The sequence below is a fragment of the Macaca thibetana genome, chromosome 18 (genome assembly GCF_024542745.1).
Source record: "Macaca thibetana thibetana isolate TM-01 chromosome 18, ASM2454274v1, whole genome shotgun sequence".
Classification (NCBI taxonomy): Eukaryota; Metazoa; Chordata; class Mammalia; order Primates; family Cercopithecidae; genus Macaca; species Macaca thibetana.
The window spans coordinates 60,517,127-60,544,816 of NC_065595.1; the positions used below are offsets into that span (position 1 = coordinate 60,517,127).

Consider the following 27,690-nt stretch of genomic DNA (forward strand, 5'->3'; position numbering starts at 1 on the left):
GCTGACTGAGTCATTCTGTCTGTTTGGTTATTTAGTGCCTCTTCTGTGATGAATGACCTCTGATGGGCATAGACATGTGATGTAAAGACCTTCATACTTTGTCCCATCCTGTATATCCATCCACATGTCTCTACCTAGACCTCCCGATCTTCCCCTCTTCCTTCTTCCAGGCTCCAGACTAATCAGACAAGCCATTTACTATCGTCCATGAGTCCACGCATAGTCTATCCTTGGGACACGTCTCTTCTTACAAAGTAGCTGACCATGTCCACCACCCAAAGCTCTGCTTGTGGAAGGATCTTCCCTTGCCACTGTATTTCAAGGCAATTCCCGAGCAAGTTGTAGTGCAGCCATCGTCCATTTTTGTCTTTCAGCCATATATTGAACTCACCCATTTATGAACCAAGCTAGGCTTTTTCTTCTCCTATTAGCTGGTCAAAAGAAATTGTACATGTGAGCACAGGTGTGTGCTGAGGGACAGACTCTGGTGCAACAGTGGTGGATGACTTGTGGTCTGGTCTACTTGCTTGTACAGCTTGGTCGTGCTCTCTGGTGCAACTGTGTTTAATCCTGCAAGTACCATTTTCATGTTACAGTGAATTACTGCTGGACCTGTCCAACCCATGTCTTGATGATTCAGACATATCCAGGTCACAAGGGGGCAGTTCTGACTGCCTGATCACTTGGTATCCCATGATCAGGCACTCCATCTCCACCAGTGCTCAGTAACATGCTAACAATCATTTTCCAAAAGGTGCATAATTAATTTTGTGACAGGTGGCATGCCCCAGAGCCCTATGGATCTGTGTTATGATTCTTCCACTGATACTGGCCATAAGATGCACATGGCATCTTTGCTGACCACTGAGGTATCTATTACCATAGGGTCTGCTGGAATATATGACCCAAAAGACAGATTGCTTGACCTCCAGCCTAGACCTTCTGTATATCCCTTTCCTGCTCCAATCCCGGTGAAAAGCTGACAGCTCTTCCTGCTCTGGACTTTCACTAAAAGTTGGAGACTTCGTAGATGTGTTGAAGCAATATTCCCAGGTGTGGAATATGCTGCCCTCAGAACCCAGAGAAACTGATCAGGCCTGATGCGCTTCTTCTTTATGGGGGAGATGCAAGTTATCGTATTTGTCCCTTACTTTGGAGATGACGTCCTTCCTCGTCTGCCCCAGTCCACTAAACATGTAAAATTTTTACTGATATGTTGGGGTCCTGAGTCATTGGAGGGCATATTTCCCATACTTGAGAGTTCATGTGTTTTACCATGGCCTCTGGTGTACCTGCTGTATCTTGTTATCTGCTCTGGTTTGAACAGTGTTATCAATAGAGTGGGTCAGTGCCATGCTATCTCAGAAGTCCAGTCAGTCAGGTTTGTTAGCTTATGCTATGGCAGAGGGGAGGGTGGCAGAATTAACATAATTCTGGAGCATGGCTCTAAGTTTTTACTGTTTTTTATTTCAGGTGAATGCAGACTGTTTCTGATCTTTTTTCTAGTAGGAATGGAAAAAATGCCAGATTAATGGCCACATCCTTATGTGCCTGAAGCCGCTCTAGCAAAGATTTCACTTGTGGCACAGTAGCTGCAATTGAGGCTATTACTTGGATGAATTTATGGTAATCCATGTAATTTTTGTGGGATACTTGTAGTTTTTGCAGGAACCAGAATGGTCAGTTAAATGCTGCTGATGATGAAGTGGTAATCCTCATCACCCTTCATCTTTCAGTTCTTTCAGTATGGCACGAATCTCTGCCATTATCCTGAGGAGTCTTATTTTTTATTTTCTGTCTTGGTGGTAGTGGGAGCTTGCAGTTTCAGAGGTAACCTCTTGGCCTTCTACACTGCCCTAAGTCTCACTCCACAGGCCAAGGAGCAAATGTAGGGGGGTTCTGCTGACTAGCAAGGGCGTCCGTTGCAGTAATGCATCTGACGACCAGGAAAATGACACCAGGTGGGTCAGTGAACAAACTGTGCTCACAATGAACTGGACCTGGGTCAGGGTTCCATTTATCACTGGCTTCTATGGGGGGTTCATGATGATATCTCAGTTTTCTGGATTTCTGTGTCAGCCTCATAGGATGCTGCAGGAAGGTGGTTGTGTGCCTTAGGTGAATTACTTTTTTCAGCTAAAGCAAATCCCTGTAGGGGCTACTAGCTGAGGGTATTCTCTTTGCAGCAACCCAGGATGGGGGAAGTAATTTCATGATTCCTGAAGGGGGATCTGGGCAGTGCATCACAGTGTTCCCACTACATCCGCTCCCCCTCCATCTCCACCATCAATATTCTCCTTCTGTATTCTGCTCGGGGTGTATGCAGAGTAGTTAGTGAGGCTTAGCTTTGGAGCCCCTCACTTGCATGGGCTGCTTCCCAGACTTTGAACCTAATTTTGTATTCTTTTTCTTGAAAAGAGCCCCCAAATGTAGATGCTTTACAAAACTCAATTCTTCCCCTGATTCTGCTTTATATCCTTTCAGTTTGAGAAGGGGAAGATAAAAGAGATTGACATTTGAGTGCCTACCCTGTTCTAAGCACCAGTCTTGGTGTTTTGCTTGTATTGTATTGTTTAAGTTTGGGAATGTTATTTGGATTTCTCCAGAGTTCACAATCTTTGACTTCTCTGGTGCATATGCTTTTCCTTTTGCCTGGAAGGTCCCTCCTCATTTTGCTTGTATTTGGAAGTCTTTCTCATTCTTTCGTATTTAACTCAAATACTGTCTTCTCTGTGAGTCCTTCTTCATCCCTAAAAAAGAGCTGGGTGTGTCTCATGGCACCTTGTGGGTGTCCCTCACTAAGCTCTGCTCTCGGGTCACAATTGCTGTTTACACCTGTGCCTCCCTTGCTCCTTGTTGAGTTCTGAAGTGGCAGATTTCGTGCTGTTCACTCTTGTGTCCTCAGGATCTAGCACAGCTCATATTATAAAGTGGCAGCGCATTCAATATCAGTTGACTGCTTGAAATGGCATTGATTCTCCAGTCCAGAAAAAAATGTCTCGAGAGCATCAAATTCCCTTTCTTTTGAGGTCTGAGCTCATGAAGTAACCTTTGATAAAGAAGCTTGATTTCCTAGTTTCTTGATAACTGGGTGAAGATGTTTTCAGAGAAAAGAAACAGGCGTGTTCTGAAGTTAGGGGGTATATTTTCACTGCAAAATGACAAATCAGCATTCCAGTTTGTCAGTCAGATTCTTGAGAATATTTTAGCCAGAGTTAGCCCTTCAGAACTGGAATGTTTCTAAGTTAATAGATAGGATTGTATTTTAAAAGCTAAAAGCTATAGAATCTGGTCTCTATATGGTGTATTACCAATATATATCTTCATTAAGATTTTTTATTCGAAAATGGGATCATCTTATGTATTCTAGTTTATAAATTTCATAACAATCAATAAACAAACATTTATAGCATCATTCTTGTTTTGTCAACAGTATTCCATTAAATAAATATGCCTGAATTTATTTGATCAATCTGCTTAATTTTTAAAGGCTCTTTCTACTTTGTGCTATTAAAACATATATCACCTTTATGCATATATAAGTATATGTATTTATATGTATGTATCTTTGCCCATATATCTATTTACTTCAGATACATTTCTTAAAGTGGAATTGTTTGGTTAAAGGATGTAACTATTTTTAAAGACATATATGTATGTATGTTTGCATATTTATTTTGCTACTTTGGCAGAGAATGTCATGCCTCTCATCTGTAATGGAGATTTGTTGCTAGGAAGCAGGTGCTCCCAGCTCCCCTCAGTGGGCCTGTGTGCCTGATTCTCACCCACTGGACTCAGAGCAGTAAGTGTGTCACTTCCTGGACAAGGTTGTTGAAATGTAGGTGTGCCTTTTCAATGGTCTTCCTCTTCTCTGGTCTCTCAGTTGAGTGCCAAATTACGGGGTAGCACTGGAAGCCACACTCAAGGTGGTGGAGGCTGTCAATCAGGCTCTACCATCCTCTCTGTCAATGAGAGGATGAGGGACGCCTACCACCAATCAGGATTGTCCCCCTTGGACCCTAGGTAACTGAGAAATAACTTACTGTGTTAAGCTCCTGATATTAGGGGTTCATCTGTTAGAACAGCCAGTGCTTCTCATCAACTATAGCTAGCTTGTCCTCCAAGAGGGTTGCTCCTCCACCAACAGCTTAAGAAGATCCTATCCTTGTTCCCTTCAGTCTCACCAATACTTTTGTAGCACTTAAAAATTGGCAGCTTCATAGCCAATGAGTGGTACATCTCAATATTATTTGATCTTATAATTCTTCTGAGTCCTAGTAAATTTGATGTGTTTATTGACTACTTTGTATTTCTTCTTAGCCCAGACACCTGTAACTTCAAAAATTCCTGGAAGGCCAAAAAAAAAAAAAAAATCTAAGTTTTAAAAGTTCTTTTACATGCATATTTATGAAGACTTGAAATACTATCTTTAAGCCAAAAAAATCTAGGCTGAATGAGCCTGAAGTAAGAGAGTAACTTCAATATAGTTCACTTGGGGCTGCCAACAGTTTCTCATGGTGTTGTGAGCCAATCTGATGGGGTGTGTATAAATAGAAAAAAAAAAACCTTAACGGAAGTTGTTCAATTGTTTTAATGAGTTTTGAATCCACTGGATTAAGCGAAAATTCATCTGATTTAATTGAGTGACTCTAATTGGTAAAGAGAAATGAATCAAATAGGCTATGCAGTGCAGTTATTCAAGGTTCATTTTATTTTTTTCTAATTTACTTCTGATGGTTTACTCTTCTTCCTTGGTGCTCTGTGGGCAGATTCTAAAAATAGTCTAGTATTTATGGAAATATACTACAACAGATTTAGGGACTGATCTGTGTATTTGGATTTGTTTTTATGCTTCTAAACCAAGGGTTATTTTGTTCTTTGAGTTAGATTATTGAACACAAAAATAGCCTATGATAAATCATCATGTCTGTTGTTAAAAACCTAAGTTTATAAGAGGATGAGGTCGTCTGCAGAGGTAATAGGAGGGAAAGGAGAAAGTCTGGAGGAAGAATCAGACTAACTTGGAAGAAGCAATGAGTTTCTGCCTGATGGAAGGCACAATTCTCCCATCTGGGCCGTGTGGGTCTAAAACCAGGCCCATCTTCATGGTGGTAACTGGTAAGGCAGCCAGATGGATCTCAAAGAGATGGCTGCATGGTGCATAGTAGAGGGCTTGACCTCAGGCATGGGGTTTCTAGCCTTCCATTTATCTTCCTACCTCTGGCAGAGCATAGAAGTCACAAGAATTTTCTGGATCTGAGAGAACATGTAAATCTGGGACAGTGGGTATCTCAGCAATAATTTATGAAGACAGATGACCTTGACATGACCCTGGAGACACGGGCATCCTCACTAAGCTGCAGGATGGGGACTGAGCCAGAAATTAAGTTTGTTTATTAAAACCTGGACTATGGTGCACACCTGAGTCAGCGGACAGAGATTAATGTCCATTCTAACTGCATTTCCTGGGGCCAAACATCTCAGATCGTTATGTGCTTATGAGGAGTCATAGTTTTATTTAATTGCATTTGTTCATTTACTATAATTTGATAATATTTCCTATGAGCACACATTTAAATAATTATTCAACTAAAACGATGTTTTCAGAGTTAGTCTGGCAAAGGGGCTTTGGAATCAGAAGACTCCAGTTATATGTGATCCCTCAGCACATGATTCAGATTTGAATTTCATCATGACTCGGCAGAAATCAGAGCAGATTTATTATGCCTATTTAACTCTGAGTAGAGTTATGTGCAGAACATATTTCTTAAAGACATGGAAAGGAGTTCAAAGTGCCATTGAGCTTCAGTCATAGGATGCTGGATCTCAAATTTTAGAAGACCCTGGAGTTTCTCCCTGAATCTTTGTATAGGAGTATATGAAATTTCAGTCATTGTATTCAGCTTCAAGTTATTATACTTTGAAGGGGAGAAGTAAGAGGGATGCTCCTGGGGACAGGAATTGTGCTGGCCCTGGCTTGGCCGAAGCCTGGATTCTGGAAGGCCGAATGTCTTATGATAATGGACCTTCCCACCAAATCATCTTCTCTAGCTAGTTCGATTTGAGACATGGAGTCACATGGGTGATGACTGGGCTCTCACAGTGGTTTTTGAGTTCCTGCCTTCTTTCCTGTGTAGCTGATTTTGATAGGTATTTGGGAACTGATTCTACTAATGCAGATCATGTTACTAGGTGGGAAAAACCAATCTCTGGTGTGTTCCCCATTAATAGTCTGCAACATTTTCAGAGTCATGGCTGTTGTCAACATTGTCTGTGGGTGAGAGTGGCTAAAAACCCGATGTGATTCCAGTTATTAGGAGTGCAATTTATGGGACGAATGTGAATATGTTGTATTGAGTTCGTAAGCTCGGATGTCTGCCAAAATGTCTGGAATGCCTAAATTTGATTAGACCAACTGTGTTGGGGTGTTCTGAGGCGTGACAACATCACGTGCTAGGGTGCGCCAACTTTCAAGCTAAGGAGACACAGGAGGATGCCCATAAAGTGACTACCAAAAGGGAAGCCCTCAGTCAGCTCTACCTGCTTCACTGAGAAACAGACTCGCGAGGACAAGATGCTGCCACTCGGAAACGGACCTGGAGCCAGGCATGCCGTCTTTTTGCCTGGATGCTTCGGCCTCAACGCTCCAACCTTGATGTAGGAGGAACCTATTCCTGGATGCCCAAGGACTTGTACGATCAATTCTATGCCTATTCCTGTAAGATTGGTTGGCCGTAGAAGGGTAAAAAATGTTTCCAAACAGGGTAAAAAATAGGAATGGTGGGCAGCGTGAATGGGGATAAAATACCGGTATTTGTTAAGAATTTACATGTCAATAAACCGTGTGTTCGAGTATTCAGTTACAGTGTCTCTCATCCTTTGCAGCTTAATCCATTGTACATAATACCAGACCATTCTGATTATGGCTGCATGGAAACCCACCTTAACTGAGGTCCTTTTCACCTCCTGGACGACCTCTATGTGGGCTCTGCTGCTGCAGCAGCTTCTGCCAGGTCAGGGTAATACCAAGGGGCTTGAAGTCCTGCTTCAGTTCATCTGGAGACTATTTTTCTTGCATGAATTGCATTTCTTTTGCATAAACAACCACACAGTGACTGCAGAGGTGTTAACCACCTTCCACACCGGTTCTGCCTGGCTGGGCTAGTTGCAGCACACACCCCAGGCTGCACAGAATGTCAACTTGTTGGTGTAATTTGCAAGGAGATCAGCGTATCTAACCTCTATTTTCTGAGTCCTGAAAGGCCACTCCTAAAGCAGGCATGGGTCTGTTTGGTAGTTCCCCTTTGTGCAGGGGAATTCTGTTAATCACCATTGTGAAGGGAGAGGAGAGTTACTTAATAATGTCTCCATCCTCTCTTTGCATACATCTGCTGTGAAATTAAGGATTTTAAACTGACCTGGGGAACTGGGTTGATGTGGAGCAGCCCTGAGCTCTACTCTGATCCTTGAACCATGTATTTGTTTTTTAAACAAGCTTCAGTCCAGGAGTTTGAGACTATTATGGGCAACACAGTTGAAACTCCATCGCTACAAAAAAATTAGCTGCGCATGGTGGCATGCACCTGTAGTCTCAGCTACTCAGAAGGCTGCGGTGGGAGGATTGCTTGAGCCTGGAAGGTTGAGGCTACAGTGAGCCATGTTCATGCCACTGCACTCCAGCCTGGGTGGCAGAGCAAGGTCTTGTTTAAAAAAAAAAAAAAAAAATCAGTCTTGTATCTGACCCTAAACCAGAATGTTAATATTGGGTCTTTACAGGGACCTCTGTGTTTTCTACATTCTGAAACAGGTATTCATTCATAATTTTTAAAAATATGTCTCAGCAGATAATACCACAAAGCAGATGATCCAATAATACTTCAGACCCTAACTCTTTCAGAGGGTTTTGCAGGAAGCTGATTAGTGAGAGTGAAGCCCTTATTTCCGTTATAACAGATGTGGTGAGATGCCTGGGTAGGCAGCAATCCCTGTCCTAATAGGAATAGGAAGTGGTAGGTGTGGGAGAGGAGGAGCTGAGTCAGGAGAGGCTAAATTAACATTGCGACCTCAATGACTTGTTGCACTGAATAATTATTTCTTGATTCTATGTGGTATTTTTCAGGTCCTGATGCTCTACAGAGCAACTCCCTTCCAAGCAGTGATCTAGGAATCCCATCTTCTTTTTAACATCTTTGTTATCTTGGTATGTGGGTTCCAGTCCACAGCGCCCGGGGAAGGAAGAGCTGAAGGCTTGTGCCTGAGTTTTTTACCACTTTGCCTAGAAGTTACAATGGTACCTCGACTTAGAGTTCATTGACCAGGATTAGTCACCTGACTCTGCCTAACGGCAAAGAAGCTGGGAGGAGTAGTCTCATCCTAGGAATGGGAGTGGACCCTGATATTTGTGATCAATAGTAATGTTTACTCAGTGGAAGATATACCATCAGGTGAAGGCTCCTGCTGTGAGGTGGAGCAGCTGCGGGGGCATCTGCCTACAGTTTCCTTCCCACCAGGGACCATGCTGCTGGTTTGGCATCTCTAGCAGGGCATGTCCACCTTGCATGTATGACCAGCTACATGTCTCCCCGAGAGCTTCTGCCATGGAACAGTGAGAAGCAGATGGAGGTAGCTGGTGCCCCTTTTTGTCTCCTGCACCCAGGAAGGTTGTTTCTTATTTCTAAGATTCCTTAAAAGTTCTCATTTTGCTTAGACCATTTGGAGGGGTAAGGAGGATTCTGAAAAGCTGCTGCTGACTCCTCCGGCTCATTTAGGAGCCATCTGGAAGAGGCCTTAGGGCCAAGGCGGATGTGTTGGTTCCCCAGCCTCTGAGAGCCGTCCCTAGGGAGCAAATACACATACACTCAGGCTATAAATTACTTCTCTCGTTGGTGCTAAATTAACTTTTAAGCCTTCTAAACTCCTGAACCAGCTGATAGCAGGAACCTGGTAGCAGGATGCTGAGCCCTGTGCTCAGCATTGATTAAATATAGATTGCATTTGTTGCAAGATTTAATGCATGCATGAATAGAGGCTGCAGTGGTTCCTAAATGTTGGCCTGTGACTGGCTGAATCAGAATCATCCAGGACACTAGGTAAAAGATTTTCAGGCTCCATCTCAGACCCACTGAATTAGAATTGCCTGGACTGAGGCACAAGAATCTGTATTTGAATTAAGTTCATCACGTGTACAGTGAGGTTTGCAATGGACTCACTGCAGACGTGGAAAGGGCACTGAAAGGTTGAGGCTCTGTTAGCTGGGTTTCAGTCTTCACTCTGATGTTGTGTGATCCTCCACAAGTCACTGAACCTTTCTGGTCTCAGTATTGTCACATGCATCATGATGGGATTGAACCTATTTCATTGAATAAAATAGTATTCAGAGCCCTAATATATAAGCGGATAATATATATAAGCCCCGATATATAAGCAGAGGACAGCTCTGGTGGAAGGAGTGGTCAAGTTAAACTTCTGTTCTGAAAATGGTACTTCAGGGCTGCCAAGAATCCTAGGAATTTCTGTGATGTAGTCTGAAACACTTCTGGGAGAGTGGTCATTGAGGTTCCTTTTAGTGCTGGAAGCTTTTGAGGCCATGGTGGTGCGGCATATGTCTCTGTCTTTGTTCCTGTCTCTCTCTGCCTGTGCCTTTCTCTGTTATTATCTCTGTCTCTGTGTGTCTATCTTTCTCTCTTCTTGTCTCCTTTTCTTTCTGCTTCTGTCTCTACCTATTTCTGTATCTGCTTCTCTGTTTCTGTCTTCTTTTCTCTGTCTTTGCTTTTGCATCTCTCTCCTAGAAGAGATGAAAGCTCAGGATATACATTTCTTTCCAAGTTCTCAGGTGATACATGGTAGAGATTTGAGAGGAGAATATCTGAAACCCATTTGAAGGAGCAAAGTTGTTCTTGTCTGTAGATTTTTAAAAAATCTTTAATGGAATTTGCAGGTCCAGGTCATGATTTTTTGAAGTTGAATTTATCAACTTACAGGTTTTAACATTTCTTAATAGATGTGACCAAAGTCCTGGTAGGTAAAACAGGCATTTGCTTAATAAAAATGTATGACGTGGTGTAGACTGTGTAAGCAGACTTTTGTTTTATTATTGCATTTAACCACTCAAACGCCCGCTGAATTTCTGATTATTTCTGTTCTGGGGATGCCAAGTATTTATTATATTAGAATGATATGAGATTAGGCACGACAGAACTCCTTTAGGAGTAAGAGGTTTAATGAGGTTCCAGAATTGTCCTGGTTTAGCACAAGACTGGATCTTACGAGATCTGAATTTAGCACATTTAGCAGTTTAATTTTAAAAATAAAGTCACTATTTCCAATATCAACAATAATGACAACTACCATGTGACTTCTAGCTTTCTTAATATTTTTACTCCTAAATACTTTAGGACACAGTTCCTAAGAACAAGGATATTGTGACAGTGTAACCACATATCATTCTAACACATAACTGTAATAAAATTTAGTGAGGTTAATTGACATTAAGATAATACAATTTTCAATTATTAGTCCAGATTCAAATTTTACCAATTGCTATTCATTTGTTCATACCAATACCAATATGAATTTTCATATTCATTTTTGAATTTGAAAGTGCTAGCCCTATAGTTGTAGTAAGAAATAAGTGCCATGAGATAATTAATCTATATATTCATCCATCATTCTATATTATTAAGTAATAATCCTTAGGGATATAGGAAAGTAATTTCTAGGGGTGTAGATAAAACATTCTTTACCCTGAAGATAGTTCAGAGGTATGCTTGGAGGTTAGGCAGAAAATCACAAATAGAACATGTTATGATAGAGAAAACCACAGACTAATATAAAAAGAAGGGGTGTCATTAACAGAAATAAGGAGATCAGCAGGAGATGGTTTGTGGATGCTAAATTGGAGCCTGTCTTTGTAGTATACAAAATAGGTGGAGACTTCCTATGGGCATGTAGATTTGTAAATCTGGAGAGAGATTAAGACTAAAACCACAGTTCGGAAAGTATCATAGAGAGGGGAAAGTAGAAATCTTGAAGGGGGTACATTTTTTAAAGGGCAAAAAAGTAAAGATAGAAAATTAAAAGAAGACAAGATCCAGAAAGACTCCACACAGAGTCTCATATAGGCACTACTGTTCTCATCTAATATTTTTTTTTATCAGGTTATCTGTTTATTAGAAGATTGGGTAATTGCAATTCATATTTTGCTATGCCTGAAAACTTTTTATAATCCATCTTCTGCTTTCGACTAGAGGGTCTGAAGAAAATAGTCCATGCACAAGTTTAAATAGCAAGTTAAAAATTCATAGTGGCCTTTTTCTGTTGAAATTACTATATGAATCACTATTATTTGGGAGTTTTTTGTTTTTTTGTTTTTTTTCCTAAAATAGGTAACATCCTGTAGATGTGCTCTCACTATTCTATTAATTGAACTGCTGGCTTGTTTATGTTTTGAGACCTATTCTAGCACTATTAGATTTGCCAGATGAAAAATACAAAGACCAGTTCAACCTAGGATATAATCAATTTTTCATGCTCATTATCATTTAGATGAGTCTCTTATAAGGGAATGGTTTCAGCATGACGCATTTTAATGCTGAGTAACACCTCATTCCTCTAGGTAGTGAAGAGGGAGACTTATATATGCTCTCAGCGAAAATGTTAAGATCTTAAATTACAGAATAAAGAGGAAATCAAAAGGAAATTTGTGAAAACAAAATGAGAGCCAGAGAAATGATAAAATTTATTGCCAGAAAACTTTTCAGTTTGATCAGTTTTTATAGTTCCTTAACCTTCATCATTCTTTGTATGCCTCCTGCCTGTCCTGAAGGGAAAAAGAAAAGCATTCAAAGCTTAGGCACTTTATTAAACCTTTTATAGCTTGACACCATTTGGAACCATTTCAGTATTTCATACTGAAAACAAAGACATGTCTTTCTGAAAAATTAAAATGAAAACAGACCCAATTACAGTGGCTTCAGCAGTCTTGGCTGAAGGCTGAACGTTTGACAGCTTCACGACACAGGGCTTTATCCTTGTAACCAGCGAGTGGCCTTAGAGACCTGATTATTGGAAGAGTAGAGGGTCCTGTGATTCTAGTGCTCTGATTAATCAATTTACTAACACTTCCTAGATCTTATACTTACAGTGGGAATATTCCAAGTAATCACCCCTTTTCTCATTCTGAAATATTTAAGAAAGGTGTTATAATACTGCATGCCCTGTCTCTTAAGGAGTATGATTTAAAAGCTACTTCATAGTTGTGCTTAATTCTTATCTTTTCAAATGAATTTTGGCCTTTGGCTCTGGCTACCCAGACTACAAGCTTAAACTCATATTGCCTCTTCTACTGGGAGCTCATACTGTCCCCTCTCATCGGGGATTACCCAGCGAGGTGTGTGTACATGTGACTCGCAACACATGCAATCCCATCAGACATATGTGTCCATATAAGGGACTATGGAACAGAAGAAATGACTTTTTAGGAATGTGAGGACTGGAATGGGGGAACAAAGAAATACTGCTGCCTTCCTCCAATATCTGTTAGGCTTTTTTTTTTTTTTCCCTTAAAGTATGGAAACTTTATTCTTTTCATCATAAAAGCCTCTGGCAGTGATAAGTGTGATTTCCAAGACTGTACATAGCACCAGAAGAGCTCCAACTAATGTGCTCAGCTTCGATTTCAGCATTGCTCATTAGAACAACAATGCAAACCAGCTGTCCCCTGGTGTTTGGCGAAGAAAGATCCAATTAACCGGCCATCATCCACCTGGTTCCAGATTTAGCCCTCTCCTCATGAGTCTGTAAGAGCAGCCAGTTTGCATGAATTTTTGTCATTAAATGCAAGCCGGGGGGTGAGGAGCCATGGTGGGGATGGATATTCCCTGGACTGCTGTGGAGGGTTAAAATAAAGTATAAGGCCCTCTAGAGCTTGGACATCTGGAAAGGCAGCAATGAATTAATTTATCAAGGTTTTGACCTTAACACTGTTCCTTATATTGCATACATCATTGTGAAGTCTGGCAGTATATAATGTCTCTACGAATGTGAACATAGCACCATTTTGGGATGTAATAACTTTTGCTTGGATTTTTCTCTTTAGTAATAGTGAGGTTTGAAGTGTGAACCACCCACGTATATTGTAAATTAACCAAGTACCTAGGCTGGAGTATCCGGATTTCACTGGAACTCCTCACTAAAGCTTTCCTTTGTGTATTTGTCAAAAATACCCCGATTAACTCAGAAATAAAAGCAATGACTGGAGCCCTTAAGTCATCATTATTTTATCTTTTAGAGTAAAGCACCTAATTGCTATCTGACCATTTAGGCCCTGGAATAAAACAGCTAATGATATGGCTCCTGGAAACATTACAGGCCTATGTCTTTCTAGAGTAATATCACATTCTCAATAGAGCCATCAATAAAACAATCATTTCTCAGCACTGAAGACTGAAAAACCTGTTGTATTACACTTTCCAATCTCTTCAAAATCACATTTAAAAAATCCATTTTGTTGCAAGATGACCAATCTCATCTGATTTATAAGCCGTGGTCTCAGAGGAAATATGGAATACTTGGAGTTGGAGCCAAGGAACAAATGTGCCCGGTTGGAAGCAGACACTTCCTGAATTTCGAGCAGCTCCCCGGACGTGCTTTAGAATGTGTCAGTTTACAATTTTCAAGTCATGCGGCATATCATCATCTATTTGGCAGCCCATGTACAAGGTAGAGGCCTTGTATCTTCCATTAAAGGCTTATGTTTTAGGCTTACCTATACCTGCCCTTTTTCTCTGGTCAAGAAAGCATGTAAGTGGATGATTATTTTCTAAAAATCTCCTTCCTTACCACTTCTAATTTTTTAAAAAATTGTGAATTTTGACTTTTCAAACTGTCAAATGATCTTACAATGGTCTGATTTTAGGTAGGTTTTTAGCTTCCATCTCTTTCCTCACTCTTAATAAAATTGCAGGGCATTTGAGAACAAAATCAAGATCCTCCTGATGTAAAAGTTGTTGCAGCCTGCACAGCGCATCAGGGAAAGGGTTCTTCCTAAAGCATCCTGAGTGACGACATCACTGGAGGATTGCAGAATTCAATCCCTGTGTTTTTCTAAAGTTAGAATTTTACATCCTTCCCCTAACCAAAAACAAATAAAGAACTTGTTGATCTTGGATTTCTATGACCTTAAAAAATTGAATAAAGAAAATAAAGCTCCCCAGGCTATAATCAGAGTCTTAATGTTTAAAAAAATATTCTTCTAGAAGTTATTTATTAGCCATTGTGAATTAATGGGCTAACATTTGGTTTGAGTAGGTCTGATCAGTATCTTAAATACTTTTTAGTAATTCTCAAATATTCTTTTCCTTCCCCATTCTTACCACTCAAACCTCCTGATCTTGAAGATATTCTCACCACGTTAATCAGTGACTTCAGCATCTGTCTGAAAGTTGTCCTCTTTCATGCCTCAGTCCTCTTCAGTGGCCCTGTTTTCTACATAGCCAACCCTTCTAAAACCATGACTTCATATTTTCTTGATGTTCTTATCTCTTGTTACTTTCATATCCACTGTAAGCTTTTCAAAACAAAAACTATTCTGAAGCTTGGGCCTTGAAGTCTGAAATTTTCTTTTATTGTAATCATTTCCCTACTATTTTAACTACCTCTGCTTATTCTTTGATTTTTTTTTTTCTTTAATAGAGACAATCTTACTCTGTTGGCTGGGGTGGTCTTGAACTCCTGACCTCAAGCAATCCTCTGCCTTAGCCTCCGAAAGTGCTGGAATTACAAGTGTGAGCCACTGTGACTGGCCTGCATATTCTTATTGATGGAATTATTTCTGCCTATTGTGACGGTTGATGTTTTGTCTGCCCCTCATTACCTGATCTTTTAGATTTAATTTGTTTCCTTATCAGCCCTGATGCTATGTTTAGCCTTAACAAGGATGTCCTCACCAGTATCCCAAAATTCCTCAGTTCACGTCACCAACCTCATTTTTATCTTTGTTTTGGATTGCTCCTTAACAAAAATTGCTAGAGAAAGTCAGGACGTTAACTCTGAGTAAACTCACACTTATTTTTGGCAGGACAGACCAATATTCTTAGTAAGGTCTGCAGGATGCTTTGTGAGCTGCTTGGTCTGGTGTTCCAAATTTCTCCTCTTAGACTTCTGTTCTAGCCACATTGGCCTTCTTTTCATTCCTCAAACATCTCTCTCTTCCCCTGGGTTAAGGGCCTTTGCTTAGAACAGTCTTTCCTTTATCTTCCCCTAGTTAACTCTTAACCAGTCATTAAGTGTCGGCTTAAATATCACTTCCTTAGGGAGACTGGTAGTTGAGATTAAGCCCCCACTTTCATCTCACCCCTCTGGCATATCCTAGACCATATACCTCTATCACAGTCACAATTTTACATTTATTTTTGTGATTATAGATTTGATGTCACTTGGATGAACACATGGACTATGACTGTTTCTGCTTTTCCTGGTGCCCTCAGTGACTGTACTGTATCCAATAAATGCCTTATGTGGAGTAAGCATAGGAGATACTTTAGAAGTGGCACTTTTATAAGTAGTAACTCCTGAAGCAAGTGATATTTTGACATCTTCAAATATTAGAAATGTTTTCTTTATATTGAAGTAAAATCTCTTTTCCTAACTCTGTTCCTTGGGGTCATTCAGATAAGTGGATTTCTGACATGTTGTCAAATACTCTAGCAGAGTAGAAATACCATTGCTTTGGTGTAAAATCTAGTTGTAGCTACCATATTTGGGAGGGCTTACTCAGTGCCTGGAGCTCTGCTCATCTGTAAAGTGGAAGTAATAATAATTGCTTTACCCAGTTCAGTTTAAAAAGCATCTGTTGAGCACCTAACTGTGTTCCATTTAGTGCATTAATGCGTGGGATAAAAGATGAGTAACACATATGCTATACTTAAGGAGTTTGTAGCTTGTTGGAGAAGTCCAAGAAAATATCCCAGGCAGCCTCTTACTGAGAAATTGACTTGATTTTCCCCATTCTCATAGTAATAATAATTGCTTTACCAATTATGTGTTAGGAATGTGTTAGGATTCAGATTCTTTCCAGCTACTAGCCCAAAGTGAGCAGACAGGCATTAGCCAGAGCTTCCAGAATAGCTGTGACCCAGAAATGTGTCAAGAATCTCTGATGATGGGGTATGTGGATGAACTTGGAACAATCTCAAGTTGTATCATTGGCCACTGGTACTTCGCTGGGGACTCATGGTCGTGGAAACCTGCCTGCCTCACCCTCCCCCACCTAGGACTGCACCATTTCTCCTATTCTGTATAGCCATCTGTGCGCTGATACCTCTCCCCTTTTACATGAATAGACTAAATTTTATCTTTGCCTGTATCTGATAGTGTCTCTCCATCATTCCCTTCATCCTTTTATCAACCACATCAGGAGACGCACATGTGTGTTGATCATTTTTATGAGGTAAGCATTAGGAGAGGGAACTGCAGTGGGAGTATAACTTGGTAATCTTTTTTGTAAATTGGTGTGTTACCTACTCAAGTTGAAGATTTGAAGATGTGCATTCCTATGACTCTGCATTTCCACACTTAGCTATATACCCGACAGAAGTGTGTCCATATGTTCACTGAAAGGCATACTAGGATGTTTGTAGCAGCACTATTCCTTGCAGCCAGAAAGCAGAAACTGCCCAAATGCCAATTAACAGTAGATTTGATAATCAACTGTGTTGTATTCATACACTGCAATACTACACAGCAATGAGAATGCACACACTTTACAGTAAAAACCTACAATATGGAAGACCGTCGCTTGCATAAGATGCAAGACTAGACAAAATAAATCTAGGTGTTAAAGGGCAGGATAGTGACTACCCTTGTCAGGACTAGTTATTAGAAGAGAGAGCTCAGGATGGGACTTGATGAGTGCTGATAATGTTCTGTTTCTTGATCTGGGATAGTTTGTGAAAATTCACTGAGCTTTACATTTCTGACGTGTGCACTTACTTGTGTGTAATTTCCTCTTTTAATGTAGAGTTTAAAAAGAGTTCATTCTATTTTGTCCACTTATTGAACTAAAAACAGCTTGGATTGTGAGAATGAAACATGGAAAATTACCATGTAGGTAAAGGCACTGTCCTGTTACGCATTTCAAATTGGCACTTGGTTTGAAAAGCAATCATCACGCTAGTAGGGGGTGTCTTTGAACTGATGTTCCACAGATGATAATACTCATCTTGTAATTGCCCAACTCTTGGATGAACTGACTTGGAATCTATTTTCCTATTTTACTCTTGTTATACTTGTTATTTTTCTTTTAACATGGATTTGATAATCTTAAATAGGAAATGTTTCACTTTTTATTATGTAAATTACTCTTAAAAAAGGATAGGTTAGCCACAGGATTGTTATTGCTGCAGAAGATTGCTGGCTCTTCCTTGAAAATCCTGTAAAATGAGGCAATGGGAATGAGTAAGCTTTTAAATGTAAGAGTTACATTTTTAACTTTAAAGTTGTTGCATTGTTGCATTTTTCAGGACATGGAATATTTAAAAGGTCCATGTAACATTAGGACAATTCCAGATATTGAAGATGGCTTTAAAAAACATGCAATGATTTTTTCTTTTTATCACACATTTCCTTGATCATTGATCTACGGTAGTTTAAAAAAATCTTGTCCTAATAACCATCAACAGCCTTCACAGGATACTGGATTACACAGTGGTATGAACATGAACTCCAAACCACAGTCATAGAGAGGTTCTTTATACATAGGCCAGGAGTTAGTTCTTGGCAAGAGAGGCCCTTGTTCTGGGTCCTTTTCTTGTTCACCTCTGGCCCTTATCCCTATCTAGGGGATAAGGTTTTCACAGGGCTAAGGAATTGTGGTTTCTACTTCTAGAACCATGTCCCAGATAGGAGGGGTCATGGAATTCCCAGCCCAGCCCTGAGCTGCTTCTAGAGCCTGAACTGCTGTTCCCAGTCTGTCCTCCTGCACTCAGATGTCACTGATCTGTGGGCTTCTAGGTCCGAAGGATGAATAAGGAGCAGCTATTTCCCTCGGGGTGGATAGGCGTTGACTGAGCTTGGATGTTTTTTCTGGGAAGGCCGCAGGCCTGTGTTCATGGGCCCTTGAACATAGAGATAGGAGTAGGAAGAGAATGTTGGGAAGCACACTGATGGGTTATTTGGGGGTCAGGGCTTGACTCTCACTATACCACCACCTCCTGTTGAGAAACTCCAGAGACTTGGAGAATTCTTCAGTATTTTGATCTGACCTTCGAAGACATGTAGTTATATTTGCTAAGGTGTGAGGATAGAAGGCATTTTATTTAAGTTTGCCAGGTTGATTTGTGACATGTATGTATTCTGCACATGATATATGGACCTCCATGTGTAGTCTTGTCCTGGACCTTCTGAATGTTAAAAAAGAGTCTGCCTGGACATAAACAACTCATGAACTAAAGGAGAAACACCTTCAAAATCCATATTCAATGGTGAATTTTCACAACAAGTATCTAACTTCCTTTACTAATATAGAGCAATTTTAATGATTCTAAAATGTACACCTATGTTGATCTGATCAATTAGGTTGCAATCTTTGACGGCTGAATTTGGCACAACTAACTGACTCACTGTGTGCATAATCAGCCCTGTTGACCTGACTGGAGAATGGCAGATAGGACGCTTTGGACAAACAGAGCCAGCTACTGAAAACAGATCTTCATTTGGGTAAGATTACACAAAGCCCTTTTCAATTTACAGCTAGAATTATCTGTCACTCATAGATTTCCTGTCACTCATGTAATCATGATTTAGCAATACAGGTATATGAATGCCTACTTTGCATTAGGCACTGGAATCCAATGATGAAGAGAACCTCTGGCCTCAAAATGCTCTCAGTCTGATGGGGGAGGCTATCTCATGAACAGCAAGTTAATTGCTGTGGCAAAGACGGATCCACCAGGCCAGGAGTGCACGCACTGATGGCTGTGTGCTCTGTGCTTCAGAATGTTATGTTCTAGCATCATTCACAAGACTGAGGACACAACATCAAAACTCTATGCCAACAACTTGTTACGGCAGCAGCCTTATTTAAAAATCTACATTCTGTCCCTTTGTTTGGAAACCTCTTTTTCCACATCAATTAGGCCTTTAATTTGAATCTTATTCTCTATTTCAACAAAAGTACATAATGTTGGGTAAATGTCTCCCTTTCTCCACTAATTTCACCTTGTGGTTAAGATACTCCAATAGTCAGAACAAGCCCATTGCTTTAAAAGGATACTTTTTGGCTTATCAGTGCTTAAATTAATTTCTTTATCTGGAATAGTAACATAGCATGTCCTACCTAATACAAATGTGCCTTGCCAAGATAAGCAACTGGGTGATGGGTAAATTCAGGTGTACGAAAAATCCATTATAAATTCCTGTGATTTAGGGCTCTCAGAATGTTATACCCATGATGGTTGACACATTTTTTCCTTAATTGTTCCCATTGTTTCTATAGAGAAGGAGTGAATGGGCTTGCTTTTCATGAATCTGAGTGCTTGCTATTCTAAGTTGTGATAGTTTTCCGGTAAGGGCTCATGTCCTCTGAAGAGAGGACCACTAATTTGAGATGAGTGCATTTGTGTTTGAAAAGAATTAAATTGGAGGATGGTGGATTACATTTTTTATCCACTTTGACTGTTTTGAGAATACTGAGTATACACATCCTGCTATTCCAGAGGAAGCTGTGACACAGTTATGAAGGAGGGTAGCAAGACAACCAGCTCGCCACACCTACCACCCTCTCAATTGCAAGAAATGATTGCCCATAACTATTTGACTTAATCCAAAATTGTTTTCAGGGTAAAATGCAACAAAGTTCAATAATCACTTGTGCCTTGAGTTTTAACAAAAATGTATGGATTTGGGCTGGATGATTATCCAATTGATTTGGATGAGGAGTTCCTTGAGGAGAAATAGATATTTAGAATCATACTGTGTGTACCAAGCTGAATCCTGCTATTTTCACATAACATTTATAATCAGTATCTCTCCATCCCATTAAAACCTTTTTAAAATAGTCATGGATGTGTCATTATTTGATCACTCTATAATTGATAATTGTTGGACACAGAAATTGTTTGCAATTCTAAAATATTTTCTACGGCTTTCTTTGTAGATTTGTCTGCATCTTTTATTTTTTTCTTTAAGATAGCTTCTTAAAGGAGAAATTGCTGGTTCAAAAAACATGGTGTTTTACTGTATGTCCTCACTTACAAGTGGGAGCTAAACGTTGAGTGCACATGGACACAAAGAAGGGAACAGACACTGGGGCCTGCTTGAGAGTAAAGAGTGGGAGGAGGGTGAGGCTAGAAAAACTACCTATTGGGTACCATGCTTATTACCTGGGTGATGAAATAATCTGTACACCAATCCCCTATGACATGCAATTTACCTATATAACAAACCTGCACATATACCCCCAAACCTAAAATAAAAGTTAAAAAACAAAAACAAACAAAATATATGGTATTTTAAAGATATATGTTACTAGAATGTTCTCAGTAATCATGCCAATTATGTTGGTACCACAGATCACCTGAGGTCAGGAGTCTGAGATCAGCCTGATCAACATGCAGAAATCCATCTCTACTAAAATAATACAAAATTAGCCAGGTGTGGTGGCGCCTGCCTGTAATCCCAGCTACTTGGGAGGCTGAGGTGGGAGAATCACTTAAACCTGGGAGGTGGAGGGGGTGTTATCATTAAAATTATTTTCACTATTTTGATAGGTAAAGATATTTTGTCATTTGATTTTATATTTCTGAGGTTACCAATAAGGTTGCATGGGTTTTTATGTTTGTTAATTTCTGTGGTCCATTTTGTGACTTGTTTCTGTTCATGTTCTTTGTCTCTCTTTTTTGTTTCAGTCCTGTTTTTTTTTTTTAAATCAATTTTTGTAAGTTCTTCAAATATTATATATTGGGCACCATTTTGATAGTGTTTCCTTTTAAAAGCCAGTTTTATTGAGGATAATTTACATGCAATGAAATATATTTGTCTTAAGTGTACAGTACAATGAATTTGACAATTGTATGCACTCATGTAACTATCACCATAATCAAGATACAGATTTTGTTTACTCCAGAAAGTTCCCTCTTACACCTTTACAGTGAACTCATTGTACACCCAGTCTCAGATAACCTGGGATCTTATATCTGTCATTATAGCTTAGTTTTGTCTGTTATAGAGTCAGAAAGTATATTTTATTTCGAATTGGCTTCCTTTGCTCAGCATAATGTTTCTGAGATTCACCCATGCTGTAGTATATACCAGAAGTCTGTTCCTTTTTATTGCTGAGTAGTATTCCATTGTATGGATATACCACAATTTGTTTATCCATGTACTTACTGGTGGGCATTTGAGTTGTTTCCAGTTTTGAGTTATCACAAATGAAGCTACTATGAGTAAATCTTTGTGTGGACATATATTTGCTTTTCTTTAAGGTAAATGCCAAGGAATGAAGTCACAAGGCCATGTGGTAAGTGTGTGTTTATCTTTATAAGAAACTACCAAACTGTTTTTCAGTATATGAACCATGTTACGCTCCCATCAGCAATGTTTGAAGGTTTCAGTTGTGCTTCATCTTTGCCCACACTTGTTATTTCCAGAATTTTAGTTATTTTAGTGAGTGCGTAGCGTATCTCATTCTGGTTTTAATTTAATGCATTTCTCTGAAGACTAATGATTTTGATCTTCTCATGTGCTTATTGGCCTTGTGGCATTTACTTTAGCAATTCTTGATTCAATTTTATTTTTGATATGCTTAAAATTTCTTTAAAGTGAGTGTTACAAATACATGCTAAAATTTTAAGTAATATGGAAAAGTCTATGCTAAAAAATATATTAATCCCCTCCAAACTTGTCTTAGTTTTCTCAGTTCTTTTTTTTCTAATGGCAACCATGATCACAAGTTTATATGATGCCCTTTGTTTTGTGAATATTTTTAATACTAATACTTATAGACTTTATCATATTTTATAAATACACAAGTGATACTTTTTAACCTTTTACTTGGATATAACATATAGAAAAATGCACATATCCTAAGTGTACAGCTTGAGAAAATTTTACAAACTGAACACAGCTGTATAACCAGCATCCAGAGAGAACATCACCAGCACCATGCATTCCATTCCAGTCATTGTTCATCACTTCCCCAAGGGTAGCTATCATCTTGATTTTAACAGTATGGATTATTTTAACATTTTTGTACTTTATATAGATAGAGTTACTGCATATACTCTTTGGCATCTGGCTTCTTTTGCTCAACACTTTGTGTGACTCATTCATATTGTTGAGTGTATTTGTAGATTGTTCATTCCTATTGCCATTTTCTATTGCAATGGAAGGATATATGACTACCTATTTATTAATTTTATTGCTGGTGGATATCTACCTCTTACTAAAGATGTTTTGCACGTATTCTATTGCATGTCTTTTGGTGAACATCGTGTGCACTGTATACAGTTGGATATGTATCTAGCAGTAGAATTTCGGGTCATAGGTAATATATATGACATAGGTGTACTAACTCCCACCCGCAGAGTTCTGGTTGCTTCTACATCTTCAACAATCCCAATGTATTTTCTCTTCTTAGTATTTTGTGAGTGTTCTAGCTCATTCTCTTTTTTAAGTTTCTCATGAGCGTTTTCTAATTGTGATTTTAATTTGCATTACTCTGTGACTAATGATATTGAGAACCTCGTCGCGTGCTCACAGGCCAGGTGGATAGCCTCATTTGTGAAGTGGCTGTTCAAGTCTTCTGCCAATTTTGTCTACTGGATTGTCTGACTTTTATTTATTAACTTGTAGCTCTTTAACTCTGAATATGAGTCTTGTGTCATGAATTATATGAATATCTCAGTCTGGGTTGGTTTTCACTCTTAATGGTATTTTGTTCATGAATAGAAAGTCTCAATTTTTATATACTCTGATACATACTTTCTTTTATGCGTTAGTGCTTTTTCTCTCTTCTTTAAGAAGTCTTTTTCTCTTAGTTTACAATGATCTACATTTCTTCTCAAAATATTTAGATCTGCTATTTTTCTTCTTTTCAAATTTTGAATTAACATTTTGTTGACTTCCAAAAATAATTAAGAAGGGTTCATTATTTTTCTATTCTTCGGAAGAAGTTTTGCTAAATTGATGTTTTTCTCCTTAAATGTTTGGAAAAATTCACTGGTAAAACTGTTTGGGCCTAGGTTTTATGTGAGTGTGAGAAAGTTAAAATAATGGATTCACTTTTTTTGACGAATATCACATTATTCAGATTTTCTCTTTCTTCTGACAGTTTTAATGAATTGTATTTTTGGAGAAATTTTTCTCTCTTCCAAATTCTCAAATTTCGTGTCCTGAAGGTTTTGAACATTGTCATCTATATATTTTTCATGTCTGTAGGATCTATAATGCTGCTCCTTTTTCATTCCTGATATCAATAATTTGTATTTTTACATTTTTTTTCCTGGATAAATCTTAGGGTTTTTTTCATGTATATATATTTATTATTATACTTTAAGTTCTAGGGTACATGTGCACAATGTGCAGGTTTGTTACGTAGATATATGCATGCCATGGTGGTTTGCTGCACCCATCAACTCGTCATTTACATTAGGTATTTCTCCTAACACTATCTCTCCCCTAGCCCCCCACTCCCCAACAGGACCCGGTGTGTGATGTTTCCCTCCCTGTTTCCATGTGTTCCCATTGTTCAACTCCTACTTATGAGTGAGAACATGCAGTGTTTGGTTTTCTGTCCTTGTGATATTTTGCTGAGAATGGTGGTTTCCAGCTTCATCCATGTCCCTGCAAAGGACATAAACTCATCCTTTTTTATGGTTGCATAGTATTCCACGGTGTATACGTGCCACATTTTCCTTATCCAGTCTGTCATTGATGGACATTTGGGTTGGTTCCAAGTCTTTGCTACTGTAAATAGTGCTGCAATAAACATACGTGTGCATGTGTCTTTATAGTAGAATGATTTATAATCCTTTGGGTATATACCCAGTAATAGGATTTGGAATTCTTTTCTGTGTGAATTGGAGTGACCATATATAGACTCCATGGGAGTGGATTATACAGAATCTAATAATAGTTGAAGAGGCTTTTGTTAGACAAAAGCAGCCCTCTATGGCTTTGAGAGCATTTAACATGTACAAAAGTTTTTTATAGTCAGTCACATGGATCATTTGAGGGTCCTAGTGATCTACTCTGTTCAGGACAGCAAGGTGATATTCAACAAACATGCTTTTAAATATTTGCATTTGAATCCCTAAATCAGTTGTAAATATATATTATGAACTGAGCTGGCTTGACATTTATTTATGTGAACAAGATTTGAGTTGACCACAGCTAATTGAACCCAATGGGATAGTGATCCCTCCAGTCTATCCCTCACCAAATAGGAATGTGTGGGAGCTAGAAATAATGTCATATGAAGAACAGTAATAAAAATGGAATGGCTCTAAAGGGCTTCATTGGCATCTGAGAATTATCCTGTGTTTTCCCAGAAAGCCAAATAACATGAGTAAGTACCAGTTAGAGTGAAGCTAATTTTGACTCTTTGCGGTAATTACAGCTAACATTTATTGATACTTGCTATGTGCCAACCCTGTGCTAAACATTCTAGATAGTTTATTTCCTTAAATTTTAATAATAACCCTATTTATCTAAATACAGTTTATAGATAAGTTAGGAGACTGAGGCTTTAAGAGGTACCAGGATTTTGGAGTCAGGACATTTGGTTTAATTCCCAGCTCTCTCCCCTCCTGGCATTCTATACTTGAACAATGTATACGTTTTCAGGTTCCTCTACTCTCATTTATAAAATAGAGATAGAAATTTCTACCCTTCACCATTATTGTGGATATTAGAGAGAATTCATATAAAGCATTTGTCATTCAATAAATAGTTATCATTATTATTCAACCTTATTTGGCACGACTTGTACTGTATGGTCAGGGACGACCATCACAGGCCTGATTGTTATGATTTGGTGGCAGCTGACTAAGGACGAAGAAATCTGACTTTTAGTTAGGCTTTTGGCTAAACTGAGTCACGTGTGAGGTTTTACTAGGTTTTCATCAGATCCCTAAATGAATAGGAAGGGTCATTTTTGATTTGCGAAACTGATTAAAAAATCAATCTAGTTACTTTGAAAGATATCCTTATTTTCCTCAAGGAGAGGGTATACTTGTTATCTGTAACTAGGGGGTTTGTCCTCTCAGAAAAGGAGCCGTTAGTCTACGGATTTCACACCTTAAAACGGCCCTTTGAGTCAGGAAGTTGTTTAAAAATGCACATTGTTTTGGCCACTTTAGGAACAATGGAAATTTAATGTGTCCCTTAGGCTAGATTCTAAAACTCTCATGACTTCTTTAAAATCTTCTGTGCACAGACAGGGGCCAGGACTCCTACTTTCTAGTTGTAAATGAGGAACTTCCTGATTATCCCAGTGGAAAGAAGTTGCTAAAGGATAATTGTACAGTTTATACCACTGTATTTATCTTTTAAAATGAGTAAGTGCAGATACATTAGATAACTTTTCTTACACACTATATACCTATATAAAATAACTGAAAAATTGCTGGCATTTATGCCAAGGTTGATGGATTTCATGTACATGTATACATTATGTAATGATCAAATGAAGGTAATCAGCATATCTATCACCTCAAACATTTATCATTTATTTGTGGTGAGAACATTCAAAATCCTCTCTTCCAGCTATATAGAAACATACAAAACATTATTGTTAACTCTAGTCATGGTGCAATGGGATACCAGAACTTATTCTATCTAGCTGTAGCTTTGTATCCATTGACCAATCAATCTCTCCCCACTTCCCCCTTCTTTCTACCTTTCCCAATCTATGGTATCCACTGCTCTGTTTCTGTAAGATCATTTTGTTTTAGGTTCTGCATGTGGCTGAAATCCTGCAGTATTTGTCTGTGCCTAGCTTATTTCACTTAACATACTGTCTTCCAGGTTCATCCATGTTGTTGTGAATGAGAGGATTTCATTCTTTTTTATGACTGATTAGTATTCCATTGTGTATATATATGCTAAATTTTCTTTATTCATCTGTTGATGAATGGTTATGCTGATTTTATATCTTGACTATTGTGACAAGTGGTACAATAAACATGGGAGTGCAGATGTCTCTTCAAAATACTAATATCATTTCCTTTAGATATATACGCAGTAGTGAGATTGGTGGATCATATGATATTTCAATTTTTAACTTTTTGAGGAACCTCTATACTGTTTTCCATATTGGTTGTACTAATTTATATTCTTGCAGACAGTGTATAAGTGTTCCCTTTTTTCCACATGCTTGCCAACACTTGTTATCCTTTGTCTTTTTGATAATAGCCATTCTAACTAGAGTAAGATGATGTCTCATTGGGGTTTTGATTTGCAATTCCCTAGTGATTAGTGATGTTGAGCATTTTTTCATATACCAGGTTGGCCATCTGTATGTCTTCTTTTTTTTTCTTGAGAAATATTTATTAGGGTCTTTTGCTCATTTTAAAAGTTGGATTTTTTTTGCTGTTGAGTTTTTTGAGTTCCTTATGTAGTGTGGCTATTAATCCAAGGGATATATTTCTTTTGAAGAAATTATTTTTCCATAGAGTATTTCTGACTCTTGGGCTAAAAATCAATTGAGAAGTTTTTAAATAAAAGAAAGCAATTTTATTGAGTTTTCAAAAAAGAGATTAAAAGGCTCAACTCACTTGCTTTAAGAAAAACCAGATATTAGCTAAAGCTTTATTAACACAAATATATAAATAATTACATTTAATATTCTGGTGAAATAGGAAACAAAAAAAGAAAATCGAATGGAGGAGTAGGAATAACAAAATGGAGACAGCAGCAGAAGACAGAGAGAGGTGGACAAGAGAACACCCTCAAGATAAAGAGACCAGGGCACAGAAAGGGAAGAGGCAAAGAGACAAGTACATGAGGAAACATGTCAGACTTGGAGGTGGGTACGTGCATGACTTGGTAATTATTGAGCTCCATCATGAGCAAACATTTTTGTCTGGGGAACAATCATTATAGCTGGAATAATTAAATTGTATTTCAGGGAGAGGAAGTGCTAAATACCTCCAGACTTGTAATTTAGGGCCTGAGTATCCAAGCTAGCACCATTGATGAATTTATAAGTCATTAAAAAGATGAAAATAAACTCAGTCCTAAAGCCTGGCCTATACCCAATGGATGGTCCCACTGGAGTTGGAAAGAGTGTTACTGGAACAAAGTCAGAGTTCCACTAGAATGAAAAAAGCAAGCAGTGGACACTGGTGAGCAATTCACAGTGTTCACTACAAATAACTACAATGGGCAGAGGGCTGGGTCTCACACCAGAGGAAAAGAGAAACATGATTTATTCTATAAGTTTGGAGACAGAGACAAGTAAATACTTAAGCATAGTAAAATGTCACCAATGTCAAATAGAAGTGCAAACCATGAGCAGCCCTTTTTTGGGTGGGGGGTGAGGCTTGGAGGGGTAGGGGAGTTAGTTTTCCTGGTTGTCTTGCAGAGTCCTTTTCCATGACTTATACTCCTTGCTGCTCAGTGACTCTTAGGGAGGAGACCAATGAGATGACCATGGTGAGGGTATTTAACCTTCCTTGTCTTGGATGCTGCCTC

The 27,690-nt window shown here is 38.8% G+C and overlaps 1 long non-coding RNA gene across 2 annotated transcripts in view; it reads left to right on the forward strand.

Annotated features, from left to right (window-relative positions):
* LOC126941026 (uncharacterized) overlaps positions 1-27,690 on the forward strand; it is an 85,179-nt gene that overhangs the window by 37,452 nt on the left and 20,037 nt on the right. For both annotated transcript variants that reach the window (XR_007721053.1, XR_007721052.1), the window contains exons 2-4: positions 18,574-18,714; positions 21,480-21,514; positions 26,856-27,022. This is a non-coding gene — a long non-coding RNA (uncharacterized LOC126941026). The remainder of the gene's footprint in view (positions 1-18,573; positions 18,715-21,479; positions 21,515-26,855; positions 27,023-27,690) is intronic.